This window comes from Dermochelys coriacea, chromosome 2 (assembly GCF_009764565.3).
Source record: "Dermochelys coriacea isolate rDerCor1 chromosome 2, rDerCor1.pri.v4, whole genome shotgun sequence".
Classification (NCBI taxonomy): domain Eukaryota; kingdom Metazoa; phylum Chordata; order Testudines; family Dermochelyidae; genus Dermochelys; species Dermochelys coriacea.
Window position 1 is genome coordinate 258,461,818 of NC_050069.1, and position 23,352 is coordinate 258,485,169.

The following is a 23,352-nucleotide window of genomic DNA, read 5'->3' on the forward strand; positions in this document are numbered from 1 at the left end:
AGCCCACCACCCCCTCAGTTCCTTCTTGCCGGCTCTGACATACACATCTCCCTATGGAATGGATTGGAATGGACATGAACAACGCATCTCGAAGAACAGTTACCATATGGTGAGTAACCGTTTTTTTTCTTCAAGTGCTTGTTCATGTCCATTCCAATCAGGTGACTCACAGGCCCAAGTTCAGGAGGTGGGGTCAGAGTCGTACACTGACTGGAGCACTGCTCTTCCAACGGCCTCATCGTCTCTGGTCTGCTGGGTAATTGCATAGTGTGTGGTGAAAGGATGTATGGAGGACAACGTTGCTGCTCTGCAGATTTCCTGGGTGGGAACCTGCACCAGGAATACCGTTGAAGAGGCCTGAGCCCTGGTAGAGTGTGCAGCGATTGGAGGAGCGGACACCTTCGCCAGGTTGTAGCACTCATGAATGCAAGATGTGATCCATGACAAAATTCACTGAGGAGAGACAGGAAGACCTTTCATCCTGTCTGCCACTGCCACGAATAACTGGACTGACTTTTGGAACAGCTTCGTTCTCTTTATGTAGAAGGCTAGCGCTCTGCAGACATCCAATGAGTGAAGCCTTTACTCCCTGCCGCTCAAATAAGGCTTGGATGGAATATTGGGAGGAAGATGTCCTGGTTGATGTGGAACTCGGAGACAACCTACAGGAGGAAAACTGGGTGGGGTCTGATCTGAACCTTGTCCTTATAAAAACAAGTCGGGTGGCACCACCTGGCTCGTTGTTGTTTTTGTGGATACAGACTAACACGGCTACCCTTCTGATACTTGTCCTTATAGAACACAGTGTAAGGGGGCTCTGATGTCAGGGCCTTGAGCTCAGATACCCTTCTGGCCGAGGTTATTGCTACCAGAAACACTACTTTATAAGACAGATAGAGCAGGAAGCACATTGCCAAAGGTTCAGGGGGTGGTCCCAGGAATCTGGAAAGGCCCAGATTGAGGTCCCAAGCCAGGACCGGCTATCGGACCTGTGGGTATAGCCTGTCAAGACTTTTAAGGAAATGACTGAGGAAACCATAGGGTTAGCAAAGACCAAGCAGCCTTCTGCTCCTTGGTGAAAGGCAGAGATGGCGGCCAAATTAAGCCTTATAGATAACTTGGACAGCCACTGCTGCTTGAGATGGAGGAAGGAGATAGTCTAATATAAGTAGCACGAAGGTGAGTGTTGGGGACGAACGGTGCTGCACCTACCAGATTGAAATTCTCTTTCACTTGGCAAGGTCGGTAGTCCTGGTGGAAACCTTCCTACTGCCAAGGAGGACTTGTCTAACCAGGTTTGAGCACGAGAGCTCCATTGGGTTCATCCATGGAGCTTCTACGCCGTGAGGTCTTTAAAGTCCTTGAAGTCTTTAAACCACGATTTGAGGACTTTAATAACTCAGACAGAGGTGAGACATTTTTCGCAGGAGTGGGTGAGTGAGATTCTGTGGCCTGCGTTGTGCAGGAGGTTGGACTTGATGATCATAATGGTCCCTTCTGACCTTAATATCTATGAATCTATGAAACTCGAGGTTCAGGTGTTGGAGATGGCTGTGATCCTGAGTTATTAAGTCCGGGAAGAGTGACAAGGTGATTGGGGCTTCCACAGTCATTTCCAGGAGTGATGAGTACCAGTGCCGGCAGGGCTAGGATGGAGCTATCAATATCATCAAAGCTTGTTCCCTCCATATCTTGAAGAGCACCTTGTGAACGAGGGAAATGGGCAGGAACGCGTATAGGAGACTGCCTCCCCATGGGAGGAGGAACGAGTCCATGATGGAGCCCGGGCTGTGGTTCAGGAAAGAGCAAAACTGCTGGCACTTCCTGTTGCATTGCATGGCAAACCGGTCTATCTGGGGAAAACCCCACTGATGGAAGATTGAGTTTGCCACATCTGGGAGAAGGGACCATTCGAGGCCGTGGAACAACCTGCTGAGGTAGTCCTCCAACTCGTTCTGCACTCCCAGGAGGTACGATGCTTGCAGATGTATCGAGTACTCTACACAGAAGTCCTACAGCATGGGGGCTTCCTGGCACAGTGGAGAGGAATGTGCACCCCCACCCCTCTGTTGATATAGAACAATGCCATAGTGTTGTCTGTCATAACTGATACACATCTCCCTATCAAGTGGGCTCGGAAAGTCTGGCAAGCCAGATGCACCACTCTCAGCTCTCTGACACTGATGTGAAGAGGGAGCTCCACCTGAGACCAGAGGCCTTGTGTTTCAATTCTCCCAAATGTGCTCCCCAGACCAGAGCTGACAAATCTGTCACTAGGGAGAGGGATGGCTGAGGGCTGGTAAAGGGGACACCTGCACGTACTACTTGTGGGTCGAGCCGCCACAGGAGGGAGTCTAGTACCGGGCGAGGCAGGGTTACCATCCTCTCCAAACTGTCCCGGACTGGCCGATACACTAACGCCAGCCACGACTGAAGAGGCTGAAGTCTCAGTCTGGCATGCTGTACTACATAGGTAAAAGCTGCCATGTGTCCTAGCAATCTCAAGCAATTCCTTGCTGTGGTGCTGGGAAACTGCCTGAGACTTTGAATGATGTCATTCAGGCCTGAAACATTGCTTCCAGGAGGTATGCCCTGGCCTGTGTCGAATCCAATACTGCCCCTATGAACTCTAGCCACTGAACCGGGGACAGAATCTATTTGTCCATATTGAGAAGAAGGCCCAGTTCATCGAATGTCAATCTTATAAAGTCGACTTGTGCCTCCGCTTGAGCCCTGGATTGATCCTTGATCAGCCAATCATTGAGGTACGGGACCACTTGCACCTGTTGCCTGCACAGAAATGCAGTCACGACTGCCATGCACTTGGTGAACACTCGAGGTGCCACCAACAGGCTGAACAGGAGGACTGTGAACTAGTAGTGGTATTTTCTGTGGGATGGAGTTATTGCTATGCGAAAGTATGTGTCCCTCAAGTCGAGGGTGGCATACCAGTCTCCTGGATCCAACGAAGAGATGATGGAGGCCAGAGAGATCATGCGGAACTTGAGTTTCTTCATAAACATGTTGAGTTCTCGCAGGTCTAAGATGGGCCTGATCCTGCCCTTTGCAGACTAACCGCTTAAGACCCAGCTCACCTGATTCCCTACAGAGGCCCTTACCTGTAAAGAGGACCAGAAAACACCTTGAAACAAAGTGACAGCTTGTAATTTTAACATAATTTTCAATACACCACAGCAAGATTCCCCAGTATATTCTGGTAGTGTTGACCAATTGCTCTGGTAAAGAAACTGCAGATCTTGTGTTCCAAAATAGCCCTATTGGTCATCATTAATATGACTATTTCACCATTTCAGTTTCTTTGAAAATTGGCTGCATTTCATTCTAGAACTGTAGCCTTTAACACCAGGCTAGGAGGATGAGACTGTACAGAGTCAGGCACAAAACCAAGAGAGAAAAAAAAATCAAATCAAAAGTTCTGGAAAGGAGAATTTGTTTGGGGAAAAAAAGCTCTTAATTACCAATGTAGGAGGATGAGATGTGTGCCCGTGGCCCCAGTTTAGGAAAAACACACAAGTACATTCTTAAATACATCCCTATTCTGGAAAGCATTAAGTGCTTTCCTGAATCAGGGCCAATATATCCAACATTCTTTTCATTTTTATTCTTTACAATTTTGTATTATGTATGTGACTTTGAAATCAGTGCAGCCTGTAATGTGGTGAAATTAAAATGAAACCTGCTCTGATGTATTAAAGTCCAAACCCATATTTGTTATTTGTTGTTCAGGATAATTCAGATGTTGTGGTATTGATGATGAGAGTTGTGAATGATGTATGAAATGACACCATTTCTGTGCAATGCTCACAGGGAATACAATATTTGCTTTGCTATTTGCCAAATGTTACACAAATGCTCATCAGCACAAATGCTTCCATAAAAGTCTACCGGTCTCAAAGGTTTTTAAAAAACTAATTTAAAATGCCTCCTCACAGTTAATGTTGTTGTTTTGTTGAAGACTTTAACAACGTATTTGAGGAAGGGAGAGCAAACATCCTTCAAAATGCAAAAAATTCTTTAAATATAAGTGAATATTGTTATATTATCCTCTCCTGAGGACTATTAGCAGCTAGTGCAAAAGTATTCTAATATATGGTTAGGGACCAGGCAAGTCAGGGCCTCGCTGGCCTAAAATTGGGGGTAGGGTTCAAAAAAGACTCTGGAATCCCTGCTGATGGTGCCTTGGCCAGAGCTGGGAATCCAAGCCAGAGTATGCTTTCTGGTCCAGATTTTTGTACAAATGTCTTGACCTCTGAGCAACTGTTAGGTGCTACACAGGAAGTAAAGGCTTGATATTGTTGTCACAGATGACAGTGGCAAAACTCCTGTTGACTTCAATGGGAGAAGAAGCATTTCTAAAATAGTTTTCACTCAGGGGAGTTCTGAGGTAGCTAAACTTTTGCTAAGTAAAAACATATCAGTATTTAACACACACACACACACACCCACACACACAGGATTCAAGAAATATATAGTTCAAAATTCTTCAATTATATCCCAGTGAGACAGTTGTGGAGACAGTTGCGGAGTTAGTTGCGGAGGAGCTGAGGGTGTGGGGCTGCCCGGTGGCCCCATGTTCTGCTCCTTTCCCCGCTGCGGTTCCTGGGAGAGCCCTGAACCACAGGGAGCAGAACCTCCAGCCCCATGCCCTGCCCTTCCACGGAGCTGTGTCTCCTCTGTTTCCCAGCAGCAGACCCGCCAGAGGATAGGGCTGGGGGCGCTACAGCTGCCAGAGTTGCTGCCAGCACTCTGCTCCTTTCCCCGCTGCCCCTCCCATTGGGGAAAGGAGCAGAACCCCAGCCCTGACCCCTGCCCTTCCATGGAGCTGCGTCTCCTCCATCTCCCAGCAGCAGCCGTGCTGGAGGACAGGGCTGGGGATGGAACAGCGTAGCCGACGGAGGAGCTGCTGGCGTTCTGCTTCTTTCCCCACTGCAGTTTCCCGTGGTTCAGGGCTCTCCCGGGATCTCCTGGGAACCACAGCAGGGAAAGGAGCAGAACCTGGGGCCACCAGGCAGCCCCACAGCAGCAGCTCCTCTGTACTGCCCCCAGCCCTGGTCCTGCAGCAGGGTTGGCTGCTGTACAGACGTAGGAGACCCTGGATGGAAGGGCTGGGGTGGTGGAGCTGCACCAGAGAAGCTGTAGGCGTAGGGCCTCCTGGTGGCCCCACATTCTGCTCCTTTCGCCGCTGCGGCTCCAAAGTCACTGCAGGAGGACAGAGCCTCCCCACCAAGTAAGGGTGGTGGATCACAGGGAGAGTGTGGGGGCCCTGGGCTAGGGGCAGGGCGGAATCATGTGGAGGGTCCCATGAAGAGGTCACGTGCCCCCCATACCGGTAAGAAATGGATTCCATTTGCACCATTGAGGACAGTCCCTGGATGGGTAGGTTGAGTCCTTCAGGGGCAGGGCAGTTGATGGGAGATGCTGGGGGGCAGTCCCTGGGAGGGGGACTGGATTCTGGAGGGGCAGTCCCTGGAGTGCTGAGCAGGCATATGTTCCAACCCAGTGTTGTGGGGGTGGGGTCTGGATGATGGGGAGATAGTCCCAAGGTATTTGGCTGATGGAGAACATTCCTTGGCTGGGGGGGCAGCCTGGGAAGGGGCTGGGGGCAGTTCCTGGGTGGGGGAACTGGATGCATGGTGGGGGGCAGTCTCTAGCTGGGGGAAGGGGGAGCTCTGCACTAGGTTAGGCTCTCCACCTTTGTAGGCAGGCTCCGCAGTCGAGCTCTCTGGGCACTTAGCCCAGCAGCGCAGAAATCAGGGTGGGAATACATCATGCCATGCCATCTATGGCATACATACAGTAAAATTTATTACTTTTAACAGTTAATGTTGACTTATTTTGCTAATTTAAAATGCACTCGATAGATATTTGCCCACATTGAAATGAAAGTTATTTATCAATTTGAATCCTATTGCTCTCATATAACAAATACCAAACCTTTTTTTGATCGTGTAGATGTACAGATAGTATATCTATTGTGTGGATGCAAACACAGAGAGAGCTGCATATGCAGTCCACAATGGTAAATAGGTCATGAACCAGGGCTCTAGACAGAGCCATCCTTAGGGTACAGTGAATTGGGGCAACCTCTTCAGACCCCGTGCTTTGGGGGGCCCTGTGGGCCGGTGCACATGGGTGGCACGGCGGCACTGCAGCCTCCCCAGGGAAGGCTGGTGGCATAGTCCTAGCCCCCTGGAGCCCAGCGGCACTGCTGAAGCGGAGCCGGGGGGGGGCAGAGTGTGGGCAGAGCCACGCCTGGCTGCTTGGGGAGGTACTGCCTCTCCCAGCCTCCCCTACCTGCCTCCCGGAGCAGTTTGTACTGGAAGTGACGGGTTGGTTCCAGAAGTGACGGATTCGTCACTTCCACCCCGGGATCCCCCTAGGGACGGCCCTGGCTCTAAGCCATCTGACCAGGATCTTCCAGAAGCAGGGTATGACAGCATTAGGACTGGCAGAAAAATTCAAAGATGCAGATTAGGCCTTTTGTTGTTGTACTCCATGAAACTCTGATCATTTTAAATGAACAAATGAAACTGACAGTCTAATATTAATGCAGTTAAAATATATTTTAAAGCAAACCAATACAATTTTTGTATTTTAAGACTATTTTAGTTCTCCCATTTAAAAAAAGAAATTTTAATACAACAACAAATTAGAATAACTTTAAAGGTATAGGTTTCAGAGTGGTAGCCGTGTTAGTCTGCATCAGCAAAAACAACGAGGAGTTTTTTTAAAGGTATAAAGTAAGGTGAAAACAAAGAAATTAAGAGTTGAAAATACCATGCTGTCTTTAACACACCCCATTTTGCCTACCTATTTGTAGCAGTTTACAAGAAGCTTGCTTCTGATCTTAGTTACACTGAAGTGTAAACCCAGTGTAACTCTGCTGAAGTCATGGAGTTACTCTGGATTTGCACTGTTGTGGCTGAAGTCACTATCTAGTATACATGTCAAAGATCTTTCCATCCTTAGCCCTGAGGTTACTCTAAGCTGTGCCAAGCTATTTTTCCTCAAAGCAGAGAGAAATTTAATTATTACTTCTAAAATGAGACATACATTGTTTAGAATAAACATCAGAAAAACCAATCAATAAAAAAAATGAGGAAACCTTAAGCGTACAAGAGTATAATACCCTTATTTTAAATGATCTCTGCATTAAATTTGATTGAGCAATTAAAAAAAAATACAGAAGATCAGCCAAAGACTGAAAACTTTGAACCACAACTTGGAAAAAGTTCACAAATTGTATCAAATTCTATCCTGTATTATTTAGTAATTTAGCTGTCTCATTTTTTAAAATACATTTTCTTAAAGAAGCTGAAACTCATAAGCAGAATTCATCTATGAAGGTCTTATTTTGCATTAAATGTGATCTGATAAGACAATATAGACAATGAAAGCTGCCAGCTTGCCAGATCTCCACCTGCCTTACTTATCCTAGGCAAAAAAGCGAAGACTAAAAACAAACATTTGATCTCCCTCATCCCAGAAAATAATCTCAGTTAAAAATCACAACATTTGAAAAACTATTCAGGATTTAGCAGTACAAAACACCTAAGACTTTGAAATGCACACAAGCTCCATGAACGGAGATCCAACAACTGTCAGCTCTGAAAGTCTTCAAGTTTCAGAGTAGCAGCCGTGTTAGTCTGTATCCGCAAAAAGAAAAGGAGTACTTGTGGCACCTTAGAGACTAACAAATTTGAGCATAAGCTTTCATGAGCTACAGCTCACTTCATCGGATGCATGCAGTAGAAAATACAGTGGAGAGATTTTATGTACACAGAGAACATGAAACAATGGGTATTACCATACTCACTGTAAGGAAAGTGATCAGGTAAGGTGAGCTATTACCAGCAGGAGAGCTGGGGGGCGGGCGGGAATGTTTTGTAGTGATAATCAATGTGGGCCATTTCCAGCAGTTGACAAGAACGTGTGAGGAACAATGGGGGGTGGGGGGTGGGCGGGGAGGGAAATAAACATGGGGAAAGAGTTTTACTTTGTGTAATGACACATCCACTCCCAGTCTTTATTTAAGCCTAAATTAATTGTGTCCAGTTTGCAAATTAATTCCAATTCAGCAGTCTCTCGTTGGAGTCTGTTTTTGAAGTTTTTTTGTTGAAGAATTGACACTTTTAGGTCTGTAATCGAGTGACCAAAGAGACTGAAGTGTTCTCAGACTGGTTTTTGAATGTTATAATTCTTGACATCTGATTTGTGTCCATTTATTCTTTTACGTAGAGACTGTCCAGTTTGGCCAACGTACATGGCACACTGGTAGATGTGCAGGTGAGCGAGCCTCTGATTGTGTGGCTAGACGGAGACCTTTAATCCCCCCTACTCGATCAAAGGAAAAAGAGACGTGCGTCTGTCAGTTAAATGTGTTTCAAGACTTTATTTTCACTTTCCCGCTCAAATTCCACCACCTATCCAGTTTATTCTCAGACACTTTTCTCTTGGCTTCACCATTATTTAATTCATTTCTCCACCAATGTTGGGCTCACTGGAGTCACTGCCCTGCAGGTCATCTTGATAAAACCACAATCACTAATCATCATCCTCCAAGTCTCCCAATTAAGTGTTTTTGGTTTGACAAACAAAACAGAGACTAAATTAAGTTTCTGATTAAAAAAAAAAATCAACCCTAACATAGGAAGGTATGTCTGGAAGGGGCCTCCCAGGTCATCAAGTCCAGTTCCCTGCTATTGCAGGCATATAACCCATCATATAACCCAGTTCATAAACTTAACAAACTTCATCTTAAAAGTAGTTTAGGTTATTTGCCTTACTTCTATTGGGAGGCTGTCTCAGAGTCTCACCCCTTGGAGGGTTAGAAACCTAATTTCCAGCCTAAATATATTCATGGCCAATTTGTACTCATTTGTTCTTACACTAACATTGTCCTTTAGCTGAAATAACTCTTCTTTCTCTCTGGTTTACCCCCTGATGTGTTTATAAAGAGCAATCATATCCCCTCTCAGCATTTGGGGTTTTTTTTGCTGGGCTAAAACAAGCCAAGCTCTTTGAGTTTCCTCTCCTAAGGTAGACTCCCCATTCTTCTGATCATCCTCATAGCCCTTCTCTGTATCTTTTTCAATTTTAATTCATCCTTCTTGAACATGGGTGATGAGAATTGTACATAATATTTCAGATGAGGTCTTACCAGTGCCTTGTACAATAGCATTAACATTTCTCTATCTCTATTGGAAATACCTTACCTTATACATTGTAGGATTGCATTTTCATTTTTCATGGCCATATAACATTGGTGGCTCAGTCATTCTGCAATTGATTAATACACCCAAGTCTTTCTCCTCCTCCATCATTTCCAACAGATGAGCACTCATTTTATAACAAAAAGAAAAGGAGTACTTGTGGCACCTTAGAGACTAACAAATTTATTAGAGCATAAGCTTTCGTGAGCTACAGCTCACTTCATCGGATGCATTTGGTGGAAAAAAATTCTTATTAGTCCCTGACTGCATGACTTTGTACTTTATATTGTTACATTTGATTCCATTTTTATTACTCCAAGCCTCAAAGTCACCCAGTTCTTCTTCTATAATATTCTAATCCTCCTCTGTATTGATAATGCCTTCCAACTTTGTCTCATTAGCAACTTTCGACAGCCCATTCCTACTTTTGGTCCCAAGATCATTAATGAAAGTATTAAATAAGACTGGTCTTAAGACAAATCCTTGAGGAACTCCACTAGTAACCTCCCTCAAGCTCAATATGTCTCCTTTCTGCACAACCTGTTGGCATCTCTCATTTAGACAGTTCCTTATCCATCTACCCATTCTTGTACTAATACCCATCTTTTCCAATTTAATAATTTTCCATGTGTTGCTGTGTCAAATTCTTTACTAAAGTCCAGATAGATTGCATCTACTGATTTCCCTTGTCTAAAAAAATCAGTTATCTTATCAAAGATAGATATCAATTAAGTCTCGCATAATCTACTTTTGGTGAACACATGAGACATTTTATTCCATTTATCTTCATGTCTGATTATTTTTTCCTTCAGAATTTGTTCTGAATAGCATGCAAGGTTTTCGATCAGATTAACAGGCCTGTAAATGCCCAAAACATTTTTTTACCTTTTCTTAAATATAGGTACTGCATTTGCTATTCTCCACTCATACTGCACCTTTCTCAATTTGATAGATTTATTAATAATCTTTGTTACAGGATTGGCTATTTCATATGCCAATTCTTCCAGTATTTTGGGATGGAGATGATCAATTCTCCCTGACTGGAGATCATTAAGCTCTTTGAGTTTTGCTTCCACCTCAGATGTGGAAATTTAAATTTTTATACATTCATTCCCATTCACCATCCTGCCTTTGCCCCCATATTATACATCACCCTTATTGAAAAGTGAGGCAAGGTATTCATTTATGTTTTGGACCATACTTTGATTATCCTTCCTCTCTACTCCCCATCCTCACTGCATAGTGGCCCCACTTCTTTTCTTGTTCTCTTTTGGTTTAGATGACTAAAGAACATTAATATCTATTCTTTTCCCACTTTAGTATATAAAGGGTTATTCAGAATCAGTTTAACATTAAATAAAATAAACCTATTCATTTTCAGATAAGATAATGAGGTATCAAACTTCAATTTATTGAAATAATTGCAGATTGTATGAGGCCCTTGAATTCTGAAGTAAAACATATAAAAAAGAAATCTTTATTTTATAACTGTCATACATCCAGCATCTCAGCATAAGAGCAATAATACAAAATTATTGATCCATCTACTACTTCTTTTATATGTTATCATTGTCCCAATTTATCCACATCATCTGAAATCATAGGCATAACATACACCAAAATTGGAGTGGGAGAAATTCCATTTCTCTTCTTAGATGAGAAGTAAATATTTACATTTTCTTTAACTCCTATTCACTGTTAATGTCTTGTACAAACCACTCACCTTGAGGAAAGGTTTTGCTTAGTTTCCTGAATTCCTCTTAAGCAGATAAAAGTTTCCACCATATATCTTCCTGTTGTCAAGAAGAAACAAGAGTGTATTAAGCAGGTAAGACCTGCATTCTTTTCCACATCTTCTAAACAAAGGTTATATTCAAAGAGAAAAAAAGTTTCAGTCCAGTTATCTCCAGAGGGTCAGAAAATTCTTTCATGGTATCACCTTCTCTATTTCTCTCATAAGCAATTCCTCTTCACGCTGGCTAAGCTCTTACTCCAGACAGCGTGTTATTTTCATGTGGGGTGTGTATATGTGGGGAAAGGAGAGAGGGAGGAGAGTGTATTTGTTTAGATGTGAAATTAACTAATGTGATTTTATGAGATCTCATGGGAAAGGCTGTAGCCCGAGTAAGCAAAGAGTTGGGGAGGTTCCTAGCAGAATATTACTTTAAAATATTATTCTATCCATGCACAAATAAGTGTGTGTCTTTGACAGAAAAACAGACTGTTTGCACTGAATCTGAATAAAGTGAGTAGGAAATACAAAGGCAATATCTGTTTTACAAACTCTTCTCTGCATCTAGTGGACTCTCCCTGTCTGTACTGCAAATACTTTGAGTGTAAATACTTCCATATATGAATATTTTATTCCACCTCCTTCTACTTGTGCATTAGTCCAAATAGTACAGAATGCCAAGTCTGAAAAGTATATTGAAAGAATAAGATTCAAGTTAGAGAAAAAAATATCATGGTAATTGAAAAAAAAAGTGTTTTTGTAGTACTGAAAGGTTGCAGCCCACTTTCAATTATATAATTTTGATGTCCAGTTACTAGCCTAGGGTACAGGGCACTAGACTGAGACTCAGCTGGGCTCCATTCCCATCTCTGCCACTAGCCTCGCAACGTAACCATGGGCAGGTCACTTCCCATCCTGTGCCTCAATTATCCCCATCCTTAAAATCGGGGTAATGATATTGACCTCTTTGGTAAACAACTTTGAGAGCTAAAGATGAAAAATGCTATATCAGAGCTATAAAGTATTATTATTACAACCCCCCAATCACTGAATTTCTTTGAGTAAAGAGTGTGTGGCAGTGAAAAGGAATTTCTATTGCTCATGAAGTCTTGCCAGTTCTCCATAGGTTGACTGCAGATGCTAAATAAGACTGGAGAGCAAACTGATCCTTGTGGAGATTTACAAGTATTCGGTCTCACGGTGGAGTACAGTTTCCTCTCGCTACGCTTCTGAAACATGCCTCCAGGAAGGATTCAAAACTATTTTAGTGCCTTCCATTGGAACTCACCACTTCTCTCCGATGGAACAACACTTTCCTTTAATCAAGAATGTTGAATGCTGTGTCCAGGAATGGTAAATTTTACTTGAGTTTCCTTTTTTTAAAAAAAAAGTTATTGTTTTCATATAAAATATAAGCATATAACAAGACACAACATAAGTTTGTACACAAAATGGAATAGCATATAAATATTACAATTCAACATTCACTTCTTGCAAAACCTGGGTGTGATGGGGTGTACAAATCCCACACTGGGCAATATGGGGTTAAGGGATTATTTTGGGCTCAGCCAGCTCTGCCCTGCAACACCTGCAACAAATGCTCCATCTGCTGAAAGAATTAAAAGACAGGGAATTAGCTCATTCATTAGTGGCAGAGCTAGAGGTGAGCAGACTTGCAGCTCACAGCTCCAGCAAAGCAAAGCAAAGCAAAGCAAAGCAAAGGGAAGCCTAAGACTCTGACATAGTTGCCCAAAGGGGCCCTCCTTCAGAAAGGGAGGACCCACCCTAGAAACAACCAAAGAGGGAAGTATCCTGTGGACCTTGGACACTGGTAACCCCATCTTACTTATTGTGGTTTGGATTTTCCCACCTGGAGAAAGCCTTGAGCTAAGCTGATCCTGGGGGGAGGGAGTGGGAAATTAGAGGAAAAGGCCCAGGGAGGACAGCCTTTCCTTGGTTGCCAGACCACTGATAGCCAAAAGGGCCCTGAGTCGGAGCCTGGTGGAGTGGGAGGGCCACCAGACCCCAAGTGAGGACAGTTACATGGGGAAAAAAACCCCAAATGCATCATTTCCTTTCTGCTATTTTCTCATATGTATAAGAAAATAAGAATGACCATACTGGATCAGACCAATAGGCTGTCTAACCCGGTAGCCTATCTTGCAATAATGGCCAGTGCCAAATGCTTCAGAGAGAATGAGCATACCAACACAATAATCAAGAGTCGTCCAGTCCCAAGTTCTGGCAATCAGAGCGCTAGGGACACCCAGAGTGCTGGATTGCATCCCCAACTATCATAGTTAATAGCCACTGATGGACCTATCCCCCATGAAATTATCTAATTATTTTTAACCTCCTTATACTATTAACATTCACAACATCCTCTGGCAATGAGTTCCACAGGTTGTCAGTGCATTGTGTGAAGAAGTACTTCCTTATGTTTGTTTTAAAACTGCTACCTATTAATTTCATTGGGTGACCCCTGGTTCCTATATGATGTGTAGGAGTAAACAACACTTCCTAATTCACTTATCTATACCATTCATGATTTTTTAGACCTCTCTCTTTTCTAAACTGGACAGTCCCAGTCTTTTTAATTTTTCATCATACAGAAACTGTTTCATATCACTAATAATTTTGTTGCCCTTCTCTCTATTTTTTTTCCAATTTGTTTGTCTTTTTTGAGATGGCATGACCAGAACTACATGCAGTATTCAAGGTATTGGCATACCATGGATTAACATAGTGGCATTATATTTTCTGTTTTATTATCTATCCCTTTTCTCATGGTTTCTAACATTGTTAACTTTTTTGACTTCCACTGCACATTAAGCAGATGTCTTCAGAGAACTGTCCATGAAGTTCTCTTTCTTGAGTGGTAACAGCTAATTGAGACCCCATCATTTTTGTGTATAGCTCAGATTATGTTTTTCCCTCTTTGTGCACAGAGTCAAGGAGCTGTTCTTGGTGTTTATTGCAAATTTATGTGCTTGAAGCTGATCCAAAGTCTCAATTCTGGCATTGTGTCGAAGATCTAATCAAGATGTCCTAGGAAGGATACAGGTGAGTGCCCGGAGAACTGAGTCTGGGTATTATTAGCAGTAAAGACTCTGAGTGCCAGCAAAAGACCAAAGGAAGCATTTGTTACAGGCAGTGGGGCCATGCCATATGCAAATCTCAGCCGTCTGTGGCAGCATGGGGATATAGAAATGTGGAGATATGTATATGCTAGATCCACAGAAGCAAGAAAGTCCCCTTTAGATAGGGATGCTACCTCTGAAGCTAGTCTCCATCCACAATAGTTTACTTCATTTGCTGACCCCACTTGAGATCCAGGATGGCTCTAACCTTCCCCCTCCCACTGCCCCACTCCCTCCACATGCTTATGAATAATGACAAAAGTGGAATATATGCCATCATGTGCCAGCAATGCCCCTCTGCAATGTACATTGGCCAAACCGGATAGTCTCTACACAAAAGAATAAATGGACACAAATCTGACATCAGGAATCATAACATTCAAAAACCAGTAGGAGAACACTTCAACCTCTCTGGCCACTCAGTAAAAAGATTTAAGGGTGGCAATTTTGCAACAGAAAAGCTTCAAAAACAGACTCCAGCGAGAAACTGCTGAGCTTGAATTAATATGCAAACTAGATACCATTAACTTGGGTTTGAATAGAGACTGGGAGTGGCTGGGTCATTACACATATTGAATCTATTTTCTTAAGTATCCTCACACCTTCTTGTCAACTGTCTAAATGGGCCATCTTGATTATCACTATAAACATTTTTTCTCCTGCTAATTATAGCTCATCTTAATTAATTAGCCTCTTACAGTTTGTATGGCAACTTCCACCTTCTGTGTGTGTGTGTGTGTGTGTGTGTGTGTGTAGTTTCTTACTATATGCTCCATTCTATGCATCCGATGAAGTGGGCTGTAGTCCATGAAAGCTTACACTCAAATAAATTTGTTAGTCTCTAAGGTGCCACAAGTACTCCTGTTCTTTTTGCGGATACAGACTAACATGGCTGCTACTCTGAAGTCTGAAGAATCTTTCTTTTGAGGGAACCCTTTCTATTGCTCCTATATCCAGGAGATGTGAGATTTTGTTTAACACCAGCTCACATTCAATGTGGTTGTTCAAGATGGGAGATTGGATAAAGAAGTGATGTGGTGAGGTCGTTAGATCGAGGGAGTATCTGTGACTCACTCCCTCTCTCACCCACTTGTCTGCAGTGCTTAATTTGTAATGAAAGAGGTTCCAGGGCTCAAGTAATTAGGTGCCGGAGCTCAAGCATTTTTTTTTTACATTCATAATCGATGCAGCAAGCTCAGAGGTGCCTGGGCTATGAACTATTAAGCCTCGAGATGCCTAGTAATCCCTAACACAAATTAAGCACTGATTGTCTGTGGTCAATCAAAACCATTCTTCTGAGAAGTGGGAATTTCTGCCTCCTAGATTCAGGTCTTGGTGGACACACATTCACTGTATCACAGTGGGCTCTCGAAGACTTTTGCAACCCTTCCCTAGTTCCAGGGTTTTCTCTGGTATACCTGTAATCTTTCCTCTAGTACCTTTCTGAGGAGGATGGATGAAAGGAACATTTTTGTCTGTGGCAAAATTTGTAGTTCCTCCTTAAAGCACTGAGTGGAGTGTGGATGGACTGTTTCGGTTTGGCACCAATTTCTGCCACTTTTTTGCCTAGATTTTTCCCAAAGAGACGAGAGCCTGTTCATTTAGATGAGAACAGAATTCATTTGGAGTGAGCGTCTACCTGCCAGGGGTGAAGCCAGACATTGCCACATGGTGACAATATGTTGGCCCATTGGTAAGTGTTGCTGCCCAGCTGCGGCCAGGGTATGGTCCTTTGTTTCTCACTTTATGCAACACCAAGAAGTCTGTTATCTACAGCCAGGCATTCAGATATCACAGAATATGCACTGAGGAGAAAGTCTGTGATACACGCATTAACACACTGAAAACTGTCTTTATCAAACAAGGACACTCCATCAAAGAAGTAGATCACATCATGGAATGGGCTATCCAAATACCCCAAGAGAACCTGTTTCAATACAGGAAAGGAAAAAGAGCCTTCCGACTGTACACCCTACCAGTGGTAGGCAACCTGCGGCCCGCAGGGGGCCCATCAGGGTAATCTGCTGGCGGTCCATGAGACAGTTTACACACTGACCGTTCGCAGGCACAGCTGCCCACAGCTCCAGTGGCCGCGATTCGCTGTTCCTGGCTCCTGGGAGCTGCGGAGGCTGCAGGGATGTGCTAAGCCACTTCCCGCAGCTCCCATCAGCCAGGAATGGCGAAGCACGGCCACTGGGAGCTGCGGGCGGCTGTGCCTGTGAACGGTCAACGTAAATACAGTCTCATGGCCCGTCAGCGGATTACCATGATGGGCCGCAGGTTGTCCACCAATGCCCTATCCTGCCACCCCTCGATGGAGCCCATATGAAGTATCATTAACCAATTACAACCGATACTCAATGAGGACCAATCTTGGGGGGGAAAAAAAAAATCTTTCCCAGCCCGTTTTCTTCTGGCCTTCAAACAGCCTCCTACATCACCAAGCTCATCATAATAAGGAAGCTCCTCACAGACACCCAACTCAAAGCAGCACCAGACCCTGCCATAACAAGATGCAAAAGCTGCAGACATATCCCCACTGCTATGATGATCAATACCCCTCACAACACACCTTTCAAGATCCATTGGTCCTATACATGCTGATCAGAACATGTGGTATACCTCATCCAGTGCACTAAATGTCCCAACAACAACTATCATTACTCTCTCAAATGAACTCTCACTGAAAAATAATAAAAAAAGACAAAAACAACATATCACCCATGGGCGAACACTATTCACAAAAAGAAAAGGAGTACTTGTGGCACCTTAGAGACTAACAAATTTATTAGAGCATAAGCTTTCGTGAGCTACAGCTCACTTCATCGGATGCACGAAAGCTTATGCTCTAATAAATTTGTTAGTCTCTAAGGTGCCACAAGTACTCCTTTTCTTTTTGCGAATACAGACTAACACGGCTGCTACTCTGAAACCTGTCACTATTCACAAGTGATCATGCCATACCTGCTCTCTGTCCTCATCCTCAAAGGCAACCTACACGATACCTTCAAAAGACAAGACTGAGAACTTAAATTCTTAACTTTGTCAGAAACTAAAAATCACGGATTCAATGAAGACACTGGTTTTAAGGATCATTACAACAATTTATAACTTTATAAACCTTTGTTCTATGACTGCAGAAATGTTAACTCCCACTTCATCTTGAATAGTCCCCTACAATGTCATCTCCCATTTGTTCCACCTTGTATTTAACTGTGATACCCTAAGTAGTTTTTCCAGATCTGAAGAAAAGCTCTGTGTACATTCAGAAGATTGTCTCTCACTGACAGAATTTGGTTCAATAAAAGACATTACCTCACCCACTTTGTCTCATTGAAATAAATACCATTTATGCACCCAGAAACTTTTGAAAATACCACTAGGCACCCTATCCGCATCTGTAAGTGCCTAAACGCCTTTAAAAATCTGCCTGTGTGTGCCGACTATCATCCCCTTGCGCATGGGGGTGAGGAGTGGGCTGAAGAATGGCAGCTTTGGCTTCACCCTGCCCTCCTCCCAGGTCAGTGCTGCTAAGCTGGAGAAGGTGTACTGGAATTTGTTGCTGGCATAGGCAGCAGCGAATTACTACCATCTCCATGCAAGCTGGGGAAGACACAAAACTCAGAGGTTCATGTCTCAGTCACACTGCATTCCAGGAATCCTCCTAGGGTGGGGCACATTACTCACCACTTCTTTCTCGGGACTGTGTTGAAAGAAACAAGCTAGCTCTTAATGATTAAAAGATGTTCCAATACATTTTTAAAGAACATATACTTTATCATGTTTCACTACATCTGTATTTCTCTATTTGTGCATATTTTGAAGGGGAAAAAACTAGGTGCTGAATTATCCATTCCTAGGAACTACCACTTAGAAGGGGAAAACTAAGCAACATTTAAACCTCCATAAGTTTCACCTCAAAAAATGAGAGTCACATGATACTCTCAAAGGGTGAGATATTTAAAGTCTTATGGAAAAGACAGGCCTGTGAGCCACAATCCCCCACTGATCATCAGAATCTGTGTGAAAAGTAGAGTGGAAATGTGAAAAACCCTGGTCCATTTCCAGGAAGCTTTTCCCTTCTTCAACAATTCCTGGCATTCCTCTACCTCCTGGCAGCACAGCCACCCAATAAGCTACAATGTCATTTTCTCACTCATTTATACCCTGTCCACCTGTGCCCCATTCACCAAAGGATTAGAAGTGTAGAGCAAGATTTAATGCTACCTGTTGCAGAATTAACTACAATGCATTCTCTATTGGAAATCCACCAGATTTAGAGGAGGAGACCATGAACAAAAACTGATCTTTTGATTCAACCCTTTACCACCTTGACTTGTTTCACCCAACCTCACCTTTTGAATCCCCAACTATGGTGTGTGAGCACTTTGACTCCCCATTTCTATGCTCTCCCACTCTACTTCCACCTTGTTTTTCTCCCCTCCAGCAGTGTAAAAAGAGAAGAATCTTAGACCTCAACTAAATAATTGTGATGGTAAATGAGGGGAGGAAGCATGTACCATTGAAACAAGGCTAGCAGGAAATGTATGTTAGGCTTAACAAAAACTGAAATATGGAGAATGTAAATGCTGCTTTGATAAACTTATCCTTGCAAAAACAAGAGGTGACAAAAAAGATTTCCACTATGGAAAGAAAACGTTTGGCTAGGCTTTGCAAAATAATAATGAGTACAGAGTGCAAATGCATAAAGATGATCCAAAAGCACTAACAGACTAAGCAACTCACCTTAGAGTGGATAAGGCATAGAAAATTGTTTAATCGAAATAGCCAAAATAAATTCTGGGTGGATCTTAATGGATATGAGAATCCAAGATAAATTAATATTTAAATATAAGAAACATTTCAGTGTTATATATGATATTTGTTCACCATCTAAAAAGGATAGCACCTATTACACATTAAATAGTGTGATTTACAAGAAAACTACACGTTCAATTGAAATGACTAGATTCAAAGGCCTCCTAATTATTGTCCTCCCTAGTGTAGCAAGAACCTTGGGGTAATGAACAGATTTTAAAAAGCATTTATTATTCTAGTACCAAGAAATTCCAGTTTCTAGTTCTCTTTAAACTGACAGTTTAATTTCTCATGTTTGCTAATGGTTGTATATACAGTTTATTTGTTGTATCAATTTTTTTATAGCAAGTTAGGCACTTTGCAGCATGGATAGAAAGTCCTTGCTGTGAAGAATTTACAATTTAATTTTAGAACTAACAAGGAGTAAGTATAATAAGAAAATGGGGAATTACGCATAAGTGGATCAACTGCACACACTACCTGTGTAGGTTTTTATATGACTCATCACTATTGTAACCGTGCCTAACTAATCATTTGCTCCTGGCATTACCACAGTTGTGAATGCAATTGTGCTAATTGTAAGAGCAAATTAGACATGCACCTCACTGAAAGTCTGCATGCAATTCTGAAAAATATGGCATCAAAATCCTTAAAGATAAACTTCAGGTCTTTCCAGATAGCCTAGACATTAGCCAGAAACATCATAATAAATTCTATGTCAATAAAATCCATTTTTAAGGATATACAGTAGGATTGGTTAGCATGAGCTATATCTGGAAAGATGTGAACATTCTGATCATGAAATAAACCATATGTATGTCATGTTCTTTGTCTCACAAAGATACAGCAGTCATAACGATAGCAATTAGACTTTATGTAGGAGGTGAGCTTGTAATACTTGAGAGATGAGGTATATGTAGAAAGTTTTAGTAAAATGCAAGGTATAGTTTCTCAAGTAACTTTCAGAAATGGGAGTTTTTCAATACTATGTTCTTTCTCTTCCACTGTTATATCCAACATTTCCATTTACAATTCTTTGACAGATTTCAGGCTTTCAATGTAGAACTGTATAATATTTAATTAGGAGAACACTTGGATACCATAACAGGTATACCTAAATTTAAAATAAAAATGAAGAGCATCTTATTTGCAAATGCTGGAATTTCTGATTTTTAAGAGATATCTGGCAAAAATGGGATTTTGCAACTTCTGGAGGCATATCATAGCACAGTAGTTTAAGAGAAATAGAAAGTTCTTCAAACAAAGTTTCATTCACATTTAAAACAAGCAAATAAAGAATCAAAAACTGTCCCCCATGTGGGTTATTCCTTTGTAGAACACAGAAAACTCAGTGAGTCTGATATCACAGAGATTCCACCTTATTGTTCTGTCCAATGTTGTTGTGGGAGTTGCCTTCAATCCCATAGAACTGGCACAGAGATTCCACGCAAAATAACAAATTTATTAGAGCATAAGCTTTCGTGAGCTACAGCTCACTTCATCGGATGCATTTGGTGGAAAAAACAGAGGGGAGATTGATATACACACACAGAGAACATGAAACAATGGGTTTATCATACACACTGTAAGGAGAGTGATCACTTAAGATAAGCCATCACCAGCAGCAGGGGGGGGAAAGGAGGAAAACCTTTCATGGTGACAAGCAAGGTAGGCTATTTCCAGCAGTTAACAAGAATATCTGAGGAACAGTGGGGGGTGGAGTGGGGTGGGGGGGGAGAAATACCATGGGGAAATAGTTTTACTTTGTGTAATGACTCATCCATTCCCACTCTCTATTCAAGCCTAAGTTAATTGTATCCAGTTTGCAAATTAATTCCAATTCAGCAGTCTCTCGTTGAAGTCTGTTTTTGAAGCTTTTTTGTTGAAGGATAGCCACTCTTAGGTCTGTGATCGAGTGACCAGAGAGATTGAAGTGTTCTCCAACTGGTTTTTGAATGTTATAATTCTTGATGTCTGATTTGTGTCCATTCATTCTTTTACGTAGAGACTGTCCAGTTTGGCCAATGTACATGGCAGAGGGGCATTGCTGGCACATGATGGCATATATCACATTGGTAGATGCGCAAGTGAACGAGCCTCTGATAGTGTGGCTGATGTGATTAGGCCCTATGATGGTATCCCCTGAATAGATATGTGGACAGAGTTGGCAACGGGCTTTGTTGCAAGGATAGGTTCCTGGGTTAGTGGTTCTGTTGTGTGGTTGCTGGTGAGTATTTGCTTCAGATTGGGGGGCTGTCTGTAAGCAAGGACTGGCCTGTCTCCCAAGATCTGTGAGAGTGATGGGTCGTCCTTCAGGATAGGTTGTAGATCCTTGATGATGCATTGGAGAGGTTTTAGTTGGGGGCTGAAGGTGATGGCTAGTGGCGTTCTGTTCTTTTCTTTGTTGGGCCTGTCCTGTAGTACATGACTTCTGGGTACTCTTCTGGCTCTATCAATCTGTTTCTTTACTTCAGCAGGAGGGTATTGTAGTTGTAGGAATGCATGATAGAGATCTTGTAGGTGTTTGTCTCTGTCTGAGGGGTTGGAGCAAATGCGGTTATACCGTAGAGCTTGGCTGTAGACAATGGATCGTGTGGTATAATCTGGATGAAAGCTAGAGGCATGTAGGTAGGAATAGCGGTCAGTAGGTTTCCGATATAGGGTGGTGTTTATGTGATCATCGCTTATTAGCACCGTAGTGTCCAGGAAGTGGATCTCTTGTGTGGACTGGTCCAGGCTGAGGTTGATGGTGGGATGGAAATTGTTGAAATCCTGGTGGAATTCCTCAAGGGCTTCTTTTCCATGGGTCCAGATGATGATGATGTCATCAATGTAGCGCAAGTAGAGTAGGGGCATTAGGGGACGAGAGCTGAGGAAGCGTTGTTCTAAGTCAGCCATAAAAATGTTGGCATACTGTGGGGCCATGCGGGTACCCATCGCAGTGCCGCTGATTTGAAGGTATACATTGTCCCCAAATGTGAAATAGTTATGGATGAGGACAAAGTCACGAAGTTCAGCCACCAGGTTAGCCATGACATTATCAGGGATACTGTTCCTGACGGCTTGTAGTCCATCTTTGTGTGTAATGTTGGTGTAGGGGGCTTCTACATCCATAGTGGCCACGATGGTGTTTTTAGGAAGATCACCGATGGATTGTAGTTTCCTCAGGAAGTCAGTGGTGTCTCGAAGATAGCTGGGAGTGCTGGTAACGTAGGGCCTGAGGAGGGAGTCTACATAGCCAGACAATCCTGCTGTCAGGGTGCCAATGCCCGAGATGATGGGGCGACCAGGATTTCCAGGTTTATGGATCTTGGGTAGCAGACAGAATACCCCAGGTCAGAGTTCTAGGGGTGTGTCTGTGCGGATTTGTTCTTGTGCTTTTTCAGGGAGTTTCTTGAGCAAATGCTGTAGTTTCTTTTGGTAACTCTCAGTGGGATCAGAGGGTAATGGCTTGTGTCCTGACATTGCAGGGATCTGGTCTATCCACACAATTTCCAGCCTCCTCACTGAACTCTGCTTACCCCTTGGGGGAAAGAAGGCTGCTGTACCATGCTGCACCTCATAAGTCAAGGTTGGCATAGTAAGCATTAACTTACAAAGGGATTCCTCACCCATTTCAAAGGCTGGGGAATGATTTGCAAAAGCATTTCGAGTATGACTTCACTGCATCTGGGAGTAAGTCTACTAGCCCCAGGTCCACAGACTTATGGTAGCAGGGCTCATGCTAGAGCGCTAAAAATGGCTATAGACATTATGCTGCTGCTTAGCTTCAGAGCCCACGCTCCAGCCGAAGACATAACATCAAAGCACCATCTACACAGCTATTTTTAGCATGCGAGCACGACCACTACACCACCAGAAATCTGTGTGCCCAAGTTGGGAGGTTCACTCCCAGATGAAATATAGACATACCCTATGTGGTTTGCAGTGATTTGTAATTATACAGAAACTAGAAGAGCTTTCATAATATATTATATTGTGGGTTTCCTTTAAGAGGAAAATTCAAGCCATTTTTCAGTCCACATAATAGTGTGGAATCTAATTGTATAAAGTAGTTAATTGGCATCTGTGTCAAAATAAAGAGCTAGTATAAAGGATTCTCATTTCCTTCTATCAGAGAATGAAATAAGAAATTGCACTGATGTAAAATCCAAACTCTTAAATGGATAGTTGGTATTACAGAATAACAGGAAATGACTGTTATTGTAATTATATACTGAAAACATTCTGTTATACACAGTAATCTTCAGCTAAATGGTCTAATGCACATTTCAAACAGCAGGAAAATTTGCTTATCTACCTAGGTAGAAGTGCCATTTTTCTCCTCTCAGTGGTCTAACTAAACAATTTCAGAGTGGAGGAAACTACAATCCTTTGGTGATCTCCCAGAAAAAACATTCTAGCCACTATGGATGTAGAAGCTCTCTAC

General features: G+C 42.7%; 1 protein-coding gene across 1 annotated transcript in view; it reads right to left on the minus strand.

Annotated features, from left to right (window-relative positions):
* The window catches only part of LOC119850912 (sodium channel protein type 5 subunit alpha-like), a 133,839-nt gene extending 122,811 nt beyond the window's left edge, over positions 1–11,028 (minus strand). Inside the window, exon 1 of the mRNA XM_043509707.1 lies at positions 10,957–11,028. The gene's annotated coding sequence lies outside the window, so the exon portion shown is untranslated. The remainder of the gene's footprint in view (positions 1–10,956) is intronic.
* Positions 11,029–23,352: the final 12,324 nt, after the last annotated feature.